Source organism: Nicotiana tomentosiformis, chromosome 8 (assembly GCF_000390325.3).
Source record: "Nicotiana tomentosiformis chromosome 8, ASM39032v3, whole genome shotgun sequence".
Classification (NCBI taxonomy): domain Eukaryota; kingdom Viridiplantae; phylum Streptophyta; class Magnoliopsida; order Solanales; family Solanaceae; genus Nicotiana; species Nicotiana tomentosiformis.
In genome coordinates, this window is record NC_090819.1 from 97,471,192 (window position 1) to 97,492,015 (window position 20,824).

A 20,824-nucleotide genomic window follows, 5' to 3' on the forward strand; every position below is an offset into this window, starting at 1 on the left:
TGTTCAAACAATTTAGATTTTCTATAAACGATTTGTATGGTTGAACTTGTAATTGGATGGGTTGTCGGATTTTGTAACTTTTGTCGGGTTCCGAGACATGGGCTCCACGAGAGATTTTTGAGTTAATTTTGGATTTTTATTGGAAATTAATATTTTCTTATGGAATTAATTACAATAATTGGTATTGACTGAATCGGGTTAATTGTGGCTAGATTCGAGCCGTTCAGAAGTTGATACGTGCAGAATGGGATTTCTGGAGCATTGCTTAGCTTGCTCGACATTGGATTCGTCTTGTTCGAGGTAAGTAACTCTTCTAATCTTGGAGTTAAGGGTATGAACCCTGAATATACGTATTATGTGAATTGTTTGGAGGTGACGAACATGCTAGGTGACGGGCGTGTGGGCGTGCACATAGAAATTGTGACGTAATTGTTCTGTGGAATTTTATAGTCAAATAATCTTGGCATTTTTCATGTAGTTTTATGTGTTAAAGAAATTGAGCTGAGAATCATATTAAAAATCATGTTGAGGCTGTGTGCCACAAAGGTCATATTGCTGTGAATTATTTGGTTTAAATTGAAAATTTATACTCAGTCATATTCATTTCATTACATATCATATCTCAGTCTGTGCTGTTATTTATTGATACATCATATCATCATTTTCGGGCTATTTTCATGATATTGTGAGCCCATGAGAGAGATACTGGAGAGACTGATGACTGATTGAGGCCGAGTGGCTACTTATAGGATCGGGTTGCACGCCGCAGCAGGCCATATTGGCTTTATATACTTATTTATTATGGGATCGGGCAGCACACCGCAGCAGGCCAGATTGGCTTATTAGAGCATGTGAGTTGTCCGTGCGGATACAAATATTGATACTATAGTACGTGAGTTGTCCGTGCAGCACGTGAGTTGTCTATGCAGATTATAGCGCTTGGGCTGAAGGAGCCCCTCCGGAGTCTCTACACACCTCCAGTGAGCGCAGGTACCCACTGAGTGCGAGTGCCGAGGTATCGAGAAAATGCGTAATGATGACGCATGATGATATGACATCACTCTGAATTGACATGACCCTAGGTTGCGGCTCAGGGAAGGCCACAATGCCACCTCATCTAAAACACTACTACTCGACCTGCTCGCCCAAACTTCTCAACCATAACTAACAGAGTCCGCTCATCGAGGTCGTCCAGGGTTGACCTCAATAAGCGGAGGGACTAACTGTATAGGTCATAGTTTGCCCCAAGGGAATCTAGCATGAAGTGGTGTTACGAAAAATGATGTGGCCGAGGTTGACTAGTAAACAGTGGAGCTCGTGGCCAGGCAGTCGATAATGGTCGAGGTCAAGTATCGAGAACAGTACTAACAACTAGTTTTTGTAACAAGATATTTAAGAGAATATTCCATTGAATATTCTTTGTACTTGTCCTTTTAGGGTTGACTGGGACATATCCCATATAAATAGAAAAGGAGATAAGGGGAGTGAGGGGTAATTCTCATTTGATCAGAACACTTTTTGAGAAGACGACTCTCTTTGAAAAGGGCACTACCTTTTTATAAAGATTCTCGTTCATATTATTCCCCACGTTTTCATCATATCCAAGGATTGTTCATACAAATCTTGGATCTATCTGTCATTCATCGTTGTCAGGCAGAATATTCTCTTTGTCCACTTATTATCGGGTGAATCATTCTCCTTATTTACATAAATACCATTTATTAACATTTATTGCTAGATATGTCTCATTTGATGTTCTAGTGGTAAGGAAATTGCATATTTATTGTCATTAATCATATGTAAACTGTGTCTCTCACATAGTGGATCCTTGTGCTTAATATCTAAAGTTATTATCCTTAACTAGGTTTAACCCTTCATTATTAAATTTAACAATTTAACGTGAGATTATATTTCTTGATCAAACAGCTAACACAGTCCTTGGATTGATAAAGTGGCAAATAATAATATGGGTGATTCTTCTAATAAGATGCTTATATATCTAATGAACAACTTGAAATTTCACTACTAGAAATCCGGTAAAAAGCGATCAAAGTTGGTCGGTAATGGCCAATAACCGACCAAAATGCGATCATTTATGTGTGGACGGTATTTTAGGGGTCGGAAAGGAATACCGACCAAAGTTGGTCGGAAATTATCGACCAACTTTGGTCGGTTAATTAAATTCAAAAAGAAAAAAATATTGTAAAAAAAAACCGACCATTGTCTTTGATCTAAATTTTTTATTCGTGTCGAAATATGTAGTGCTTACTGCCCGGCACTGCAAAATAGTAAGAGATTTATTTCTTAGATTTTCATATGGCCAAAGCGCTCTATGCACCTCTCGAACTCATAATCTGGAAATATATTTATTTCTTCTTTCATTACTTGGCCTTTTTTCCCCTGAATTATTTATATCAAATAAAATTCATTAACTGTATCTCTTTATTTAATTAGTAACGTACAATTGTACTCATTATTCTTTTAGACACAAACAACATTTAAAAACGATATTTAGCCAAGGAATTTCTTACTATTCGTTCTTCCTTCTTGTAATCTATGTTTTGAATATAAAGTTAGAGAACTGAAACTGAAAATATTTAATAGGAGTAGTGATACATATGTCATGCTAATATTAAATGGTGAAAAATTCATTCCCCCTTTATATTTTTTTCTTAATTATTGTTCCTTTTCCTCTTCTTCTCACTCCATTACGTATGAATTCAATGTGTAGTATTCATTTGGAATGTAAAACGTTTCCAATACTTTTTTTCGTAAAAATAAATGCAAAAAGGATACTTGTTTCGGTTGAAGCTACATTCACTAGTCGTTGGCTTAAAAGAATTCATCACTTTTTCTTACTATCATTAAATGTTGTTGAGATTACAGCCCGTGGTCCCTAATTTTAAAGACAATATTGCACTAGAATTGGTAGGGTGTGCCAGGCCAAGGCAATAGTGCAACGCCAAGGTGACACATGAAAGCCCAGATAGCAAGCTACCGTGGTAGACTCTCCCCTTTAAAAAATTGAGTTAATATCGTGTGAGTCGATGGCTCACATATCAGATATTAAACTGATAAGAACAGATACTACACTTGATCTTAGCCAAAAGGCCGAGAAAGGTATGCTTTTCTTCTTCTCGAGTCGCTTAATTTATACCTGATGCTTCTGCTTCTTCTTTTCTCACCCTCGATGTGGGAATAAAATAGCAAGACCATATAAAGTTCCTTTCATAAAAAACTGAAAGCCTTTTCTTATAGTTACGGCCAAATCTTTGCTTTGCTCGTAGAATATGCTTCCTTAGAAAACAGCTTATTGAGTTCTTTTAACTGGTCATGTAAGTCTTTATGTTTAATTAATAAATAATCCCTGTGCCATTGGAAGAATGCTATGTTTAGTTTACCCAATTTGCTCCAACGTTGAAACTCTTACAAATTACAAATAAACTCAAACTACACTGGCTAATAGCATTTAAAAAGACTTTTTTGGGGCAAAACCTTAAACAGAAGAACATTAAATGCATTGGTGGGGTGTGCCAGGCCAAGGTGGTGGACTCTCCCCTTGAAAAATTGAGTTAGTCTTCCCCTTATACATGTGACAGTGTAAACTTTAAATTATTTCAAAAAACTTTAATCCAATCCCTTCGCCGCAACAACGACAAAAAATTTCATAGGTTTTACCTAGCTAGGCTTGCATATATATATATATATATATATATATATATATATATGCAGAGGCGGAATCAGAATTTAAACTTATATTTTTTAGATTCTAGACTTTTTAAATTTGAGTTCTAAATTAATAATTTATACATACTAAATAAATTTTCTTAAGACAAATATAAAATTGAACTATGGTTGCTGGGTTCGGCCGAAGCCCTATTTTGGATTCTAACTCTACCCCTGCAATCAAGTTGGTCGGGCTCCCTTAGTGGGCCGGTCTAGCGGACCAGGTTTTGGGCCAACCACTGTCCCTGGTGCTAAGCGAATGACATAGATATGATACTTTTGTGTCATTATTGATTTTTTGACCCAGACAATAGATGTTTTGAGAAAAAAAGCCCCTGCTAGAATTTTAAAGTATGCTAGTAGGATTTTTTTTAAGCGCCCAAATTTTATAGCACGTTGGGTAGAATTTTAAAGTACGCAACAATTATGGTGATCGTCAGAATTTTACCACAAATTTTATTACCGGAATTTTTCAGCATTGTGCTTGAAAATTCTCGTAATGATCAGATTTCCTAGTGCTTTAAAATTTTGGTGCAAGGCTATTTTCCCAAAACATTTCTTAACGAGATCAAAATATAAACAATGATTTTAAAAAGATCCATCCAGTGTAATTTTGTGTGGTGGTCATGGCTCCGTAAGGAAGCCGGTTAGTGGCATATTTTGTTTTACAACTTTTAAGTTAAAAAATAAAAAGGTAAAGAATTTTGAAGAGCAAATGTCAAAGGCTCGAACCTTTTATTTTACTAAGTATATAACTTTAAACTTTATAATTTTAAGGAAAAATCTTGCAAGTTTGTAACCATACATGGATCAACTCTCAATATTCAAAAACTAATAAACACAGAAAAAAGAAGCGTAACCATTCTTATATCATGTCAAGATTACTTAATGCAGAAATAATAAATTTTCCATTAGAGAAGATAGGAGGGAGAGGAAGCATCAGAAGTTTCTGATATATTATTGTGTGCAAAAAACTAAACAAATGAGCATTTCTATATTAAATTATTATAAATATGAAGAACATGTTGATGGAAGCTTAAGAATCTTAGTATAGATGTGTTGATATTGTTATACACCAACAACTTATGTCACTCGTTCTTCTCTCTATAATTAATATAATGCCTCACCAGTGTTATTTTCTCTCTCTCTTCTCTTCTTTGTTACATAAGGAATCTAAAGCAAACTACAGTGTTTTGTTTGAAGTAGAACAAAGAGATTAAAGTTGGTTTGATCAAAGTATGTCCTTCCAAAGCTAGTGCAGTAGGTATTTATACTTCTCGAGGCCTTCAAGTCTTGTACATCTTTTTGAGAGATTGTGAACCCAAGGGAGTCGTATTCAAATGGATTCGTAGATTGATTTTTTCCAAGATTGATTCTTCTGCTGACTTGTCTTGACTCGCGTGCTTGAATGATTTCTTCCTAAAATGAAAGAGTATTCCCGTTGATAAATCCCTTGATTGATGCCTTCAATTGACGTCATTATGTGGGAGAATCTTTAGCGGATGATTTCGTGCCCGTAATCTCCTTTGATTTAGATCCTTCCTATAATAACTCTTTTAATTGATTTATCTATATTCTTTGATTGATTTGTCCGCTTCTCTTTCCTTTTTCGTTGGATTCATTTCCTCCATTTTATTGCTCATAATCTTTTCCTGCACATAGGGAGTAATTGGTTATTTTGCATCATTGCAATTTTACTGAGATCTAACAATCTCTCCCTTTTTGATGATGACAAAATAATAATGAAAATACTTCCCTATTGATCAACCGCCTTGAGTGTTGTAGTCAACTCTACTTTAATCTGCGTTTCATGGTAGATGTATCTAATCGACTTCCCCTCAGTTGGACATTCTGTTGTGCCTCATTTCGCTCATTTGTAGTCGACTCCCCCTCAATTGTATACCGTATGATGTACCTACAAATTGAAAACAGCGCACAAAACAAAAGCAGAAGCAGGAAACACATAGAACTGCATGCCTTAAGCTTGCTTACTATTTCTCCCCCTTTGTCATCAACAAAACCAATATAAAAGCAAGTAAATAAAAAGTATTTGTCCTAAGAGTACACCCCATGACTGAAACATCAGTCGCAAAAACAAGGCAAAAAGAAAATTATCTTAAACAACCAAACATCAGCGACGCAGAAAGTAGGTAAGGGTGTTGCAAATTGCCTCATTGAGGCGATCAAAGCTAGCATTCACTTTGACATAGATCCCATCAATTATGTCGTGCATCTCTTTGAAAGCCCTTACAGTTTTTTGTGCAGTCTTGAGAATCTGCCCTCGAATCTTGGACATGTTGGACCCTGTCTCCTTTGCCATTCCATGGATATCTTCAATCTGGCTTTGCATAGAGGTTAAGGAGTTCTTGATGACAGACGGTGTTTCATTGATGGAGACAAGCTTTTCTGAGAGGTCAGAATCACTTGTACTGGGTGAAACACGTGAGCTTTTCCCTTGGAATCGGAGGGGACATTCTTGGTTTCACCTTTTTGTTTCATGACCAAGGCACCCTTTATAGAAATATAACCCATGCTAGCAAATTCTCTTGAATTGTAAGACTTGGTGACAGTGATGTAGGGATGGTCAACAAGGGATAAGTTTTTAGCTTCTAGCAGATGGGTGATAACCATACCATAAGGAATTTTCTTAAGTGCTAGAATTTTATAGCACGTTGGGTAGAATTTAAAGTATGCAACAATTATGGTGATCGTCAGAATTTTACCACAAATTTTATTACCGGAATTTTTCAGCATTGTGCTTGAAAATTCTGGTGATGGTCATATTTCCTAGTGCTTTAAAATTTTGGTGCAAGGCTATTTTCCCAAAACATTTCTTAACGAGATCAAAATATAAACAATGATTTTAAAAAGATCCATCCAGTGTAATTTTGTGTGGTGGTCATGGCTCCGTAAGGAAGCCGGTTAGTGGCATATTTTATTTTACAACTTTTAAGTTAAAAAATAAAAAGGTAAAGAATTTTGAAGAGAAAATGTCAAAGGCTCGAACTTTTTATTTTACTAAGTATATAACTTTAAACTTCATAATTTTCAGGAAAAATCTTGCAAATTTGTAATTTTGAATTTTAAACTTGCAAATTACACAAGAGTTCTTTCATGAATTAAAAAAAAATTATTTTGGCGCCATGCGCCATTCTCACCAACCACTGGCGCCATGCTTGAAACCGTAACATTTAGCACATTTCGAACCATTATGAAAAGAACAGAAAATGGTTTTGACTTATTCTTCCACCGTTTCAAAACGTTAAGTTGCGCATATTGATCCTCCACACGTTGTACTAAACAAGTATTTAAGCTTGTTTTTTTTTTCCGCCAATTATTAAGCGTGTTAAAGTTGGTATTCGTTGGGTATATTCCAAATATTAAGGTATGCTTCACCAACTGATCTTTTAGAAGAAGTAAAAGAGCTAGACGTCAGAATATTTGGTCTAGCATTATTTAGTAACTAGTAAAATTGCCCACATCAAAGGCCTCATTGCATTTTTGACTATGCAATAAAGAAAATAAAAAAATGTGAAACAATGTTAAGCTAATAGTATGTGTTTTATGGGCCAAATATATATAAAAAACACATTTGATCATTGCAGGACTGTGATCATATACTCTTGCTGTCATATAATGATCATATACTCTTGCTGTCATATAATGAACCTCAGATGCTGGCAATTTATTCACCCAGTCATTGTTGGTGATCACCTTGTCAATTCTACTTAGCACTCTATCCTGTCCTTCCTGTTAATTACTCCATGTATAAAAGCACCCCGATGATTTCAGTTCTTGAAGTCCACATTGTTCCACACATTCCTTAAACTCCTTTATTTCTGCATATGTCACCTTGCTCCCCCACTCTATCCTCTTGGCTAAGTATAGAGTTGAAGTCTCCCATAATTGCCCATGCCCCTACCATTTGATTAGCTATCATCCTTATGTCTCTCCGCAAGTCAGACGTTAGTGCATGGTCATTGAATCCATACACCATTGTCACATTAATCCTCTTCCCTGTGGTACTGTGAGTTATGATACTATGAATGAGTTGTTCTATCACCATTTTTACTTTTATAGTGAAGACCTGAGGCCTCCACAATATCCATATTCTTCCTGCATTATGTTTAGAGTGATTTGTAGTATAAGACCACCCTATGCAAAGATTAAGAGCAGCTTTATTTGCCTTAGCTCTCTTAATCTTTGTTTCCAAGAGCCCAAACAGTCCAACCTGTTGTCTTTGAAGGAATAGATTCACTTCCTTCTGTTTGGTTGTCCTGTTTAGTCCCCTGGTGTTCCAGAACTCAATACTATCCATTAGGGAGGTGGGGGTTAGGCCCCCCAGCCTTCCCTGATTTGTTGCCATTTCCTTGTGGCTCCATCTGCCTTTCCTTAGACTGCTCCTCCCCTTCATTCATTCCATTGATCTTGTTGCTCACTTGTGTAACTTCAGCATAGGTGTTGTGATTGCTTCCTCGACTTCTCCATGCTTTCTTCCCTTGTGCCACTTGCCATGCTTCATGTTTTTTTTTTGTTATTTCCTGTCTGGTTCTTATTTCCTTGTGTTTCCTGCTGCTTGTCATTGTTACTCCCATTTTCTATTAGGATAATGTCCCTTGCTTCATTGTATTGTTGTTCCTCTGGTTTCTCCTTCTCCTTGTAGCCATTTGTATTGTTATTGCCTGTTTCTTTGTTGATTTCCACCCTTGCCTTGTCCTACCTTAGTTGCTTCCTACATTCTCTAATATCATGTCCAAAATTGCCACATGCTTTACAAAATACTGGTTTCCATTCATATCTAACCTCTTGTTCAATGATCGCACCACATTCATTCTCAAACATCACCAAATCTGGATACATTTCATCTGGTTCAACTTCAACCAAAATTTTTGCAAATTGTAGCCTCTGCTTTTGTGTTGTTGCTCTGTCCGCTTTGAGTGGGTTGCCTACCATTCCTGCAATTTTTGTTAGAGCATTTTGACCCCAGTATTTGATATCCAGATTCATCAGTCTAATCCACACAGGTATTTTCTCAACCACCTGTTTGTCAAATTTAATGTCCTGTATTCATGGTTTAACCACCATTGGCTTTTTGTCAAACATTCTTATTCCTTCCTCCACCACCCTCTCCTTGTTCTCCGGTGAGTGGAATCTTACTATGAACACACCTCTGTTCACCTGGGCTATTTTATATATCCCCAATGATCCCCATACTCTTTTGAAGTAGCCCTCCATAACAGTTTGCGGTGGATTTGACCCTAGGACATAGCAAATTACTACAGATCTCCAGTAGATTATCTCATCCTTTATGTCATCCATTGTAATTTTCACATTTCCCTTCAATTGTTCCCCTCACTTTCCGGTAAGGTCATACCCTTCACTCGGTTCACCTTTCCCTACAATTCCACTCCAATTTCCCCCTATTTTTGGTGTTTTTGCATGGCTTTGTTTTCCTATTAATTCCGATTCACTTACCTCTTCCTTCGTTCGATCTGCCCATGATTTCGTTGTCGGCGTGTTCTCCACCATTGTTGATGTCGACGCCATTGTTCTCTCTAAATCTAATGGAGTTATGCCTTGAATTGCATTGACATTCCGAAATTTCTTTGCCTCCGATGACAATGGAACTTTTTTTTGGTCTCTTCCGGTTGGATTGACCTGTACGGTACTCCTTCCTCCTCCAGATTTTGCTTTCCTCGCCATATCAACTACTATTGAGAGGAGAGCTCATGTTCTAGAGAGAGAATCCAAAGAGTTTTCCTCGATATTAACTTAAGGAAGATTCATTGGAATTGGATTCATCTTGATCATTGCTTTTGTCGCTTGGTCAGATCTAATCGTCATACCTCTTCAATTTCTTCGTCCTCTAAATGCTCTTTTTCTTTGCCCACATCAAAGGCCTCATTGCATTTTTAAAATAAAAAATGTGAAACAATGTTAAGCTAATAGTATGTGTTTTGCGGGCCAAATATATATAAAAAAAACAAGTTGGAACCTATAAACTATCCAATGGTTGGGCTTTGTTCTTGTAATACCAATTCTCTGTGTCAAAACCATAAAAACAAACAAACAAGAAAAAGAAAAAGAAGCATAACCATTCTTATATCATGTCAAGATTACTTGTTGCAAATAACCATGGTCATAGGTGCAGTGTGCTTTGAATGATAAGAGCTTAATTTTGTTTCGTCTACTATATGATGGTTTGTTCGAGGACGAACAAAGGTTTAAGTGTGGGGTAGTGATGTTTGGCATATTTCGATATGTGTTGATGTTACTTTACCCATGTTTTAACCGCTTCTTGATGTTATTTGATCTTTAAAATGCCCAACATGGTTTAATTATTGGTTTTATGACTAATTGAGTTGTGTGTGGTGAATTAGGGTGTTTGGAGTGCAAAAATATGAATAAAAGGTGCTCTAGGTAGAGGAAGAGAGATTGGATGCGTCGCATCCAATCTAGAAAAAGATCAGATTTCGTGCACCCTTAGCAGTGAAGTCGGCCCATAGCATCCGCCTTAGCATCTGCACCTGGGCAAAGCTGAGAAGTGGAGGACGAGGTGGATGCGAAGCATCCACCCTAGCATGCGAAGCTGAGAAGTGGAGGACGAGGTGGATGCGACGCATCCACCCTAGCATCAATCCCTGAAGCTGATTTTGATTAGAAATAGGAAAACTTTGGCCCACGACTTTTGTACGCAATATATAAGCCAAAAACGCCTCTTTTAGGTCATGGAACATATTGGGAAGAGGGAAAAAGCCACGACAAAGCTGTGGAGGCCGGAATTCATCTAGTTTCATCTTTCTCCCACCAAACTTAGTAATCTTTATGTTTCTTTGTATGATTTGTTGTTTGGCTACCATGTCTATATGGAGCTAAACTTCACGTTCTAGGGTTGTGGTTCTTTCATGACTATTGTTATTCGGATATTGATTTTGACTTCTTGATTTATCATATTAGTTTATTTATTCAATCTTGCGCTTAATTATTTAATTGCTTGATCACCAATTGAATACTATCTACGAATCTAGAATTGAACTCGAAAGTGGGAATTCTATATTGCATATAGGATTGAGTAGGGCAAGTTCTTGAACTCGGGCATCGGGGAACGGATTCGTAGTTAGGATAGACATATACCTAATTGCCTTGCTTGGTTGATTTACAGGAATTATAAATGCGTTCTTGTTGATTCTAACTCCATAGACATATAGGCGTTAGGTTAGCTTGAATAGGCGAGTAAGAACTCGACAGATTCTTATGAGCATTAACCCTGTCAACCAATAAGCTAGATAAATTAGTCGGTCAATTCAATTGAAGAATACAATAGGATTGTTAGATAGCCCATAACCCTAGATCGTTTTCATTACATTGATATCATTAAAATCTGCTCTTTCTCTATTCAAAGTTTATTATTTATATTTTTCTTATTTAATTAGTTTAGAATAAAATATTTTTAGATTTAATTCTTGTTTAGATAATTGGGATAGTCTAATTTAGTTAATAGTTAATCATAAGTCCTCGTGGGTTCGACATCCGACTTTTAGTCACTTTATTACTTGACGACCGCGTATACTTGCGTGAGTGTGTTTGGTCGCAACAAGTTTTTGGCGCCGTTGCCGGGGACTTAGAAATTAACTATTTTTCTACAGTAGGCTTCTACTTTTATCTTTACAAGTTTTTGTTTCTTCTCTTTTTGTAAATATTTTATTTTTATAACTATTTGATTTTTCTCTTAGTGTGTTTCTAGTTCTTTCAGCATGACATCTGGGGATGAAATATATGGAGGTAAGGTTATTGATGAAGACTCTTGGTTGATGAAAGACTTATATGGCCCGTCATTTTGGGCTTGTCATGACCTGAACTCTTGAAAATCTGAATTTGAATATGGGAGTAAGGGTTGGTATTGGGACGAATATTCTCGATTAAGGGAATATGCGGAACGACGTTGTCTTCTGACAACGTTGGTGAATGATTGGTCTAAGGAAAGAGATGATCTTGCACATAAAATTGATAATTTTGGCTTGGCTGTGCATAACTTGGATGCAAATTTGAATGAAAAGGTTGATGCGTGTAATGGCCAACAATTTAATGATGAGTTGTGTGAAGCTGAAAAAAATCTTCTAGACCAAATTGAGGAGCTAAAACAAGAATACCAATCATTAGGCCATGTTTTTCTTGAGGATGCCAATGTTGAGAAGAATGCTCTAGAGTCATATGAGGGAATAGATAACATTACTTTGGGAGACTTGAGTGTGTGTATATATGGGGATGTAAATAGTAGTACAATTCATGAGTTAAGGCACATTAGACCTCATTCCAATATTTTTTCCACATTGTGTTTAGATAGTAAGATAGCAATCGAGCCATCTGAGCCAATGAGGGGGTCAAAGGGTGAGGATGAGAGTGCCTATATTTTTGAATTTGTTGTGCCAAAAAGCAAAAATTATATTCCTCATCTAAAGGCCGAGAAGTGTAGAGTGAAAAATTTATTACTTGGCCAGGTTATCTTTGTAGCCCCACCACTGGAGCATAGCCGCAGACTGGATGCCATGTTAGGGGCTCAATTCATAAGTTCGAGGTGGAGGCAAAAAGCGGTTCACGTCGTGCCGCGAGGTTAAATCAGGCGCTTGTTGGGAGGCAACCCAGCTTTACTGCTTTTTTTTATTTTTGTTTACTTTCTATTTTATTTTATTTTATTTTTATTATTTTATAGTATTTATTTTTGTTTTGTAGGATTATGAGCATAGGAAGCAAAGCCATTAGAAGAGTGCAAAAACGAGCTAGATGGTGAGGACTAAGTGTGGGGTTCCCACACAAAGGACGATGCCTGGGAAAAGTCTGAGTACCTCATGAGCCGCTATTGCTTCGGCCTTTGGCCTACCAGGGAGTCTCGTTTACCCTCTTATTATTTATAGTGCGCATTGAGGACATTGCAAAATTTTAAGTGTGGGGTGAGGAGATCGTTTGGATGAGTTTCTGTGCTATTTTAGCTTAGTTGTAGTACTCATTCTTAAGTGTAATAGCTTTTGTGAAGGAAAAAAAAAAAAAAAGTAGAAAAATTGGACTTTTCCCGACGATTGATCTCCTAGACAGTTTTCTTGAGGGATTAAAGTCTAAACAAAAAAAAAATCCAAAAATATATCTTTTAGCTTTCTTTAGGTAGTAATAATCCCCTATGGTTTTTCTTTGTGCCTCGGTTCTTTTCCATGGGATGTAGTTTGAACCGGGTAATTTTGTTTTCTTTTTAGAGTAGAGTAGGAATTTAGGAAATAAAAGGAGGAAGAATGATGAACCTAAGCACCCTTGACTTGTTTCATAGTAGCATATTTATGCTTTGGCATGTGTAGTATCTCCCCTATATTTTGATATTAATCTTGATGCCTTTATATATTGGATAACATGTTTTGTGACGACTATTTCTCGTTTTCTTGACTTGTGTTCACTTTGCGCTTAATACTTAATATCTCGTGGCTCCGTGAATACTTGCATTATTTGAGAGTCGGAATGTGATCGTCCTTAGTGAGTCATGTGCCATGTGTGGTGAGGTTTTTGTGTAGTCCATGTATTGTACTTGTGTCTAGAACTTGCCCGGTATGTGAGTTGAAGTGAAATTTGAGGTGATGCTCGGTTTGAAAAATGATTTTAGGCTTTCTTTGATCTTTTTGAGCTTATTGCTTATCACAAATAAAATTTATCCCTAGTTAACTCCTTTTGAGCCTATAGACCTTTTATTTGGTACCCACATTACAAGCCTATACCCTTTTTATTCTTAATTGACATTGTTTTGATCCTTTTACCTCTTAAAGCACTTTAATTGTGAAATGAACGCTGAAAGAAGTAAGAAGGGACTAAGTGTGGGGTGACTTTTGAGTGGAACCAATGAAAGAAAGAAGGGTGCACTTATTTTGTAAAATAATACACCACTAGCGGAAATTGAAAAAAAAAAAGAGAAAAATCTGGAAAAAAAGAAAGAAAAATATAGATGAATAAATTGTTGTCTTGTTCTTGCTAGTGGGTATGAATTAAAGTAGTGCTTAAAGAAAGAGGAAATATTGTTGGGGTGATATTATTTGTGAAATTGAAGTGGGGTTAAAGAAAAAAAAATGCTTAAAGTAATTTTGTGATGTATTAAAGTGCTTAGGAGGGTGAGTCACTATTCCTTAAATATATCCTACCCGTCCCTTAGCCCACAGTACAAGCATGAAAAAGTCCTAATTGATTTTAGATCGAGCAAGCTTACATTAGTAGAGATTTACATTAAGGGCAAGCCTATGGTACCAATTGCATGCATGTGACTTCTTTGTGAGAGTGAGCGATTTTCTTTCATATATGTGAGTCATTAAAATATATTTGATCATGAGATTCGAATGTGTGGATTGAACTCGCTCTCTTGTTCTTGTTGTGAGGGCACATGGTTTCACGAGGGATAGGTAACGTTATTAGACTTCTCTATGATATTGGTTGTTCAAGCCATGAGTGCATAGTGACATTGTTGTGAGCATGTTGTCTTTGTTCGAATATGTTTAAAGAAGGGCATAAGTAAAGGGAAGTGTATGTGATGCATAGTCTAGAGCCTAATTGTTGCAAATAACCATGGTCATAGGTGCAGTGTGCTTTGAATGATAAGAGCTTAATTTTGTTTCGTCTACTATATGATGGTTTGTTCGAGGACGAACAAAGGTTTAAGTGTGGGGTAGTGATGTTTGGCATATTTCGATATGTGTTGATGTTACTTTACCCATGTTTTAACCGCTTCTTGATGTTATTTGATCTTTAAAATGCCCAACATGGTTTAATTATTGGTTTTATGACTAATTGAGTTGTGTGTGGTGAATTAGGATGTTTGGAGTGCAAAAATATGAATAAAAGGTGCTCTAGGTAGAGGAAGAGAGATTGGATGCGTCGCATCCAATCTAGAAAAAGATCAGATTTCGTGCACCCTTAGCAGTGAAGTCGGCCCATAGCATCCGCCTTAGCATCTGCACCTGGGCAAAGCTAAGAAGTGGAGGACGAGGTGGATGCGAAGCATCCAGCCTAGCATGCGAAGCTGAGAAGTGGAGGACGAGGTGGATGCGAAGCATCCACCCTAGCATGCGAAGCTGAGAAGTGGAGGACGAGGTGGATGCGACGCATCCACCCTAGCATCAATCCCTGAAGCTGATTTTGATTAGAAATAGGAGAACTTTGGCCCACGACTTTTGTACGCAATATATAAGCCAAAAACGCCTCTTTTAGGTCATGGAACATATTGGGAAGAGGGAAAAAGCCACGACAAAGCTGTGGAGGCCGTAATTTATCTAGTTTCATCTTTCTCCCACCAAACTTAGTAATCTTTATGTTTCTTTGTATGATTTGTTGTTTGGCTACCATGTCTATATGGAGCTAAACTTCACGTTCTAGGGTTGTGGTTCTTTCATGACTATTGTTATTCGGATATTGATTTTGACTTCTTGATTTATCATATTAGTTTATTTATTCAATCTTGCGCTTAATTATTTAATTGCTTGATCACCAATTGAATACTATCTACGAATCTAGAATTGAACTCGAAAGTGGGAATTCTATATTGCATATAGGATTGAGTAGGGCAAGTTCTTGAACTCGGGCATCGGGGAACGGATTCGTGGTTAGGATAGACATATACCTAATTGCCTTGCTTGGTTGATTTACAGGAATTATAAATGCGTTCTTGTTGATTCTAACTCCATAGACATATAGGCGTTAGGTTAGCTTGAATAGGCGAGTAAGAACTCGACAGATTCTTATGAGCATTAACCCTGTCAACCAATAAGCTAGATAAATTAGTCGGTCAATTCAATTGAAGAATACAATAGGATTGTTAGATAGCCCATAACCCTAGATCGTTTTCATTACATTGATATCATTAAAATCTGCTCTTTCTCTGTTCAAAGTTTATTATTTATATTTTTCTTATTTAATTAGTTTAGAATAAAATATTTTTAGATTTAATTCTTGTTTAGATAATTAGGATAGTCTAATTTAGTTAATAGTTAATCATAAGTCCTCGTGGGTTCGACATCCGACTTTTAGTCACTTTATTACTTGACGACCGCGTATACTTGCGTGAGTGTGTTTGGTCGCAACAAGTTTTTGGCGCCGTTGCCGGGGACTTAGAAATTAGCTACGTGACTAAGTTAAGCTTTTATTAGATATTTGTTTTCAAGTTTTAATTTTCAGTTTGCCTGGTTTGTGTCAACGCAGGGTTTACTCTCGAATGCAGACTTCATAGACGACAATGTCTTTTACTCAATTCTTTCTGAAAAGTGTATAGACATAAGGAAATAGATATTCTCAGATCAATTGTGAAAACGGCCAATGTAACATCATCATTGTTGAAGGTGATTTTGTCGAAGTTAGCCTAAAAGGCTATTAACCAGTGATATGTACAATAGGGCAACAAGAACACCATTAATATCGCTCAACAAATAATAAATACAAGTACACCCAATTAAATCAAGTCCTTCAAATAAATATCTTTCACATATAATTTTTCCAAATAATTCTCTTTCAAATATAATTTCCTCAAATAAATATCTTTCAAATATAATTCTTTCCATAAATATCTTTCAAACATAATTTCCTCAAATAGGTATTTTTCAAATATAATTCTTTCAATAAATCTCTTCCAAATATAATTTCTTCAAATAAATATCTTTCAATTAATACTTTTTGAATAAAAATCCTTCCAAATAAATATTTTGAATATAATTCTTTCAATAAAAAGTCACCATGTGACACCCCATTTCATAATCATAAAAATACGGGTCTCAGCCCTTTTCATATTTTTTTCGTCAATACGGGTCTTAGTCCACTTTCATATTTTTACGGCACTTCGTACCCATAATTAAATCATCATATTTCTCCGACACCTCGTGCCCATTTTTCATATCACATATGCACGGACAGTTCACGTGCCAATAATAAAACCATCATATTTTCTCCGAAACTTCGTGCCCGCATTTCATATCTCAACTGTACGGACAATTCACGTGCCAATATCATCATTATTTACTCACGGCACCCCGTGCCCATATTTCATTTTATAATCCGCCTGATAATAACCACAAGCTCCCAATTTCAACATAAATCATATTGTTATCAATTTATCAACAACAAGATAAATTGCACAAGGTATAAAAATAAACACAAGGAAAATCACAACATCACATGAAATTCACCAACACAATAACTCCACATCATCACATATCATCCCTGACAATAGCCACTTATATCTCTCCTATACCCACCTTTATCACTCCTATAATAACCTCCCTTATCCCTCCGCCCTGACAATATCAATAGCCACCCTTATCGCTCTTATAGTCACCCTTATTTCTCTTATAACCATCCTTATCGCTCCTATAGCCACCCTTATCACTCCGCCCAGACAATATCCCAACACACATAATAATAGTGAAATGTCACCCTTATACCCACATAATATCAACAGTAGAATACCACCCTTATATCCTCAAAATAACAACTCACATAACACAACAATGTATACGAAAATTTATCACGGCAACATAACAAAATCAATTCATATCACAATTTGCCCAATGGCCACAACCAATTCCAAAGAATACAACAAATCAATTAATTTCAAAACAAATAGCCGAAGGCTCCACACAATGTGTATAAGACCCAAAAATAATAATCAACATAGATAGAAATTCCTCAGCATAGGGCAATGCCTTCATTAATCCCCAAATCCTCAATAATTATATAAACACTTCTTCTTAAGCTCATTTAATTAATTATTTGCAGAGAAAAAATCCATAATGAGATTAAATTCCAAGAAATATCAAACCAACAAACTCACGGAATTACATAAATATTCAAATAACAATCACATCAAATTGTCATATAAAAACAAATTCAACAAACAAGGATTTAGGCATGGAAAATAGATGGTTTAATAAATGCCAACGATTATCCAATTTACTACACATTAATGCCTAAGATTTTAACCCAATAAAATTTGTGCATATAAGCCCGAGTACGTACTCGTCACCTCGCGTACATGGCTTTTCACATTTCACAAATGGCACATAAGACTCGATGCCTAAGGGTAATTCCCCCACTCGAGGTTAAGCAAGATACTTACCTTTTTGAAGTTATGCCGATTTTCCAAAATCACCTTCTTGCTTGAATTGACCTCCGGACAGCTCAAATCTATCCAAATTAATTGTACAACTTCATTAAAATTCATCAAAAATAATTTCGGATAATAATACGTCGACTTAAAATTTTATTCCAAAAAGTCAACAAAAGTCAACGCGAGGCCCGCCTCTCGGAACCCGGCATAATTTTTACGAAATTCGAACACCCATACCAATTTTATCGAATTCCAATAACAACTCGACCTCTAAGTCTTAAATTTTCGATTTCCTCCATTTAAATCTGAATTAGACGATGAATATAATCATGGATTCATGAAATATAATCACTTTAAAATATAGAACACTTACTTGAGTTGAAATCGTGAAGAAATACTCAAAATCGCCCAAGAACCGAGCTCCAAAAATTCCAAAACGAAATGGCAAAGTGACTAATTTTTGGTCCTTATGTTTCTGCCCAGTTCCGTTTCTACGAGCACCGTTCACGCTTCTGCGGATACTGTTCACGCTTTTACGGGCAATTTTCATGCTTATGCGCTGCCTCTGCTTCTGCGAGTACTGTTCATGCTTCTGCGGGCACTGTTCACGCTTTTGCGATCACTGTTCATGCTGCTGCCCAGAAATCCCAGTAGCTTTTCTTCAAGTTCGAATTGATTTGTTAACCTTCCGAAATCCACCCGAGGCGCTCGGGACTTTAACCAAATATACCAACATGTCCCAAAATATAATACAAACTTAGTCGAGGCTTTAAACCACGTCAAAACAACGCCGAAATTACGAATCACGCATCAAATCGAATTATGAGTTTTAAACTCTTTCAACTTTTATATTTTGCGCCGAAACGTATCAAATCAATCCGGAATGACTTCAAATTTTGCACACAAGTCATAAATGATGAAATGGAGCTATTCAAATTTTCGGAATCGAAATCCAACCTCGTTATCAAAAATTCAACCTTCGGTCGGACTTTTCAAAAATCTTCCATTTTTCAACTTTCGCCAAAATACGTCGAATTGTCCTATGGACTTCCAAATCCAAATCCGAACATACGCCTAAGTCCGACATCACCATACAAAGCTATTGACATCATAAAATTTTTATTCCGGGATCGTTTGCTCAAAAGTTAACTCTCCGGTCAACTCTTTCCATTTAAGTTTCTAAATAGGAATTGTTCTTTCAATTTAATTCTAAATCTTCCGAAAATCAAACTTGACCACACACGCGGGTCATAATGCATATTACGAAACTGCTCGAGATCTTAAGTCATTGAACGGGGCGTTAATTCTTATAACGACAAGTCGGGTCGTTACACTTATATTTCTGATGTGTTAGCAACAATTACTACTTGTCAATGGGCGCAACTGTTCGGAAAAAATTAAAGGCATTAAAACTGACGCTTTTTTCATCTTTGGTTTCATGAAACGTCCCAAAGAATTGAATAACACAAATTATCCTGTCAGTGTTCAATCCATATTTCATAATCTATGTGCTTCGCTTTTATGCTCCGGGATAATTTTTCCTGTAAAATATAAAATCATAATTCACACTTTATAGATGACAATGTCTTTTACTCGATTCTTTCTGAAAAGTGTATATACAAAAGGAAATCGATATTCTCACCAGTCAAGACCAATTGTGAAAGTGACTAATGGTAGACTAGGAACTCGTGTTTTAGCTATATTTTACACTCTAATTACTATACTTTTATTGTATTTGAGCCTAACTATTAGTACTGTGTACTTATTATGTGTGTGTTATGTTGTATAGGATGTGATTTCGAGTGAAGAAGCAAGTTTGAAGCTAAAATGGATGATTTGGAGCTTTGAAGTCTGAGTAGAAGCCCAAGATATTAAGTCGGGATCACGTTCGGGGCTGGAGGACCAAGTATGGATGTCAAAAAGTGAGAAAAAAAGATTACTCTAAGAATAATGCACTACCGTGCCGTGCCGCGCCGCGCCATGCGCCGAGGGGCGCGGGTGGCTAGTGCAAAATTCCTGCATAGTAATAAAATAGGTCTCTGAACTTTTCCACTAATGCGGCGCATGGTGCGCTGTCTGGAGTGCCGCGACAGTGTATTTTCTCGCCAAATTTTCCCACTTCGGCTTGGAAAGGATAGTTTCGTCCGGGCCCCTACATGGTATAAATACATCAAAACAAGAATTTTAGAGGACTTTGACCTTGGAAGCTTTTGGAGAGTATTGGAGGCTACAAGACACAAGATTTCATCATCTTTCCATCAATTCAATACGGAAATTTGGATTGTAATGTTAGATTGATGTTTTCTTACTCTTTAATTATATTTGTGATGACTAGCTCCATGATTGTGGAGTAGTTTCCCTTAGGGTTTGACGGATATGGTGTTTTGATTGCTATTTGAGGATTTTAACTCTAGTTCTTTATTCGTTTATGGAGTTTTGAATTGTTTGCAACTTTATTCACCAGTTTATTTAATCGAAAGAGGAATATTGTGGTCATTATCGTGCATTATTTTATTTGGTTTATTTCAGTGATTCTCTTAAGTAATCGAAAGAGCTTGTTGAATTGTTGATTAAATCAAGTTAAGAGAGTATTCGAGAGTCTTTTTCCGGAACACTAATCCATAAACGCATGCTTGCATATTTTCACGGTGCTTATATTAATTCACCTCGTAAAGTTAAGATTTAATCGAGAGAGGAGTCTTGACTATACGTTTGAATTAATCATCGAGTGAATTCGTGAGAATCATTAGAACATTAGAGTGAATTGAACTAGAGTTGGATCCCAAATAGCTATCTTGCACATATCATGTCACGACCCTTATTTCTCGTATTGATATTTCAGTGCTGCTCCACTCTTGTCTTCTAGTGATCAATAGTTAATTGTTTTAGTTTATGTATCACCTCGGAAAATTTCGAAGTAGTTAAGCGCTATTAAGAAAGTTGATGTGTGCTAATTATATTATTTTGTGTGCAGACAAGAAC

The 20,824-nt window shown here is 36.5% G+C and overlaps 1 long non-coding RNA gene and 1 other non-coding gene across 2 annotated transcripts; one reads left to right on the plus strand and one right to left on the minus strand.

Annotated features, from left to right (window-relative positions):
- Positions 1-2,928: 2,928 nt before the first annotated feature.
- LOC117275660 (U2 spliceosomal RNA) lies at positions 2,929-3,124 on the minus strand. Its single transcript, XR_011410796.1, has one exon. It is a non-coding gene; the product is annotated as a U2 spliceosomal RNA (small nuclear RNA).
- A 5,634-nt stretch (positions 3,125-8,758) lies between these two features.
- Positions 8,759-10,696, plus strand: LOC138896911 (uncharacterized). The gene is made up of 2 exons (XR_011410483.1): positions 8,759-9,386; positions 10,107-10,696. It is a non-coding gene; the product is annotated as an uncharacterized lncRNA (long non-coding RNA).
- Positions 10,697-20,824: the final 10,128 nt, after the last annotated feature.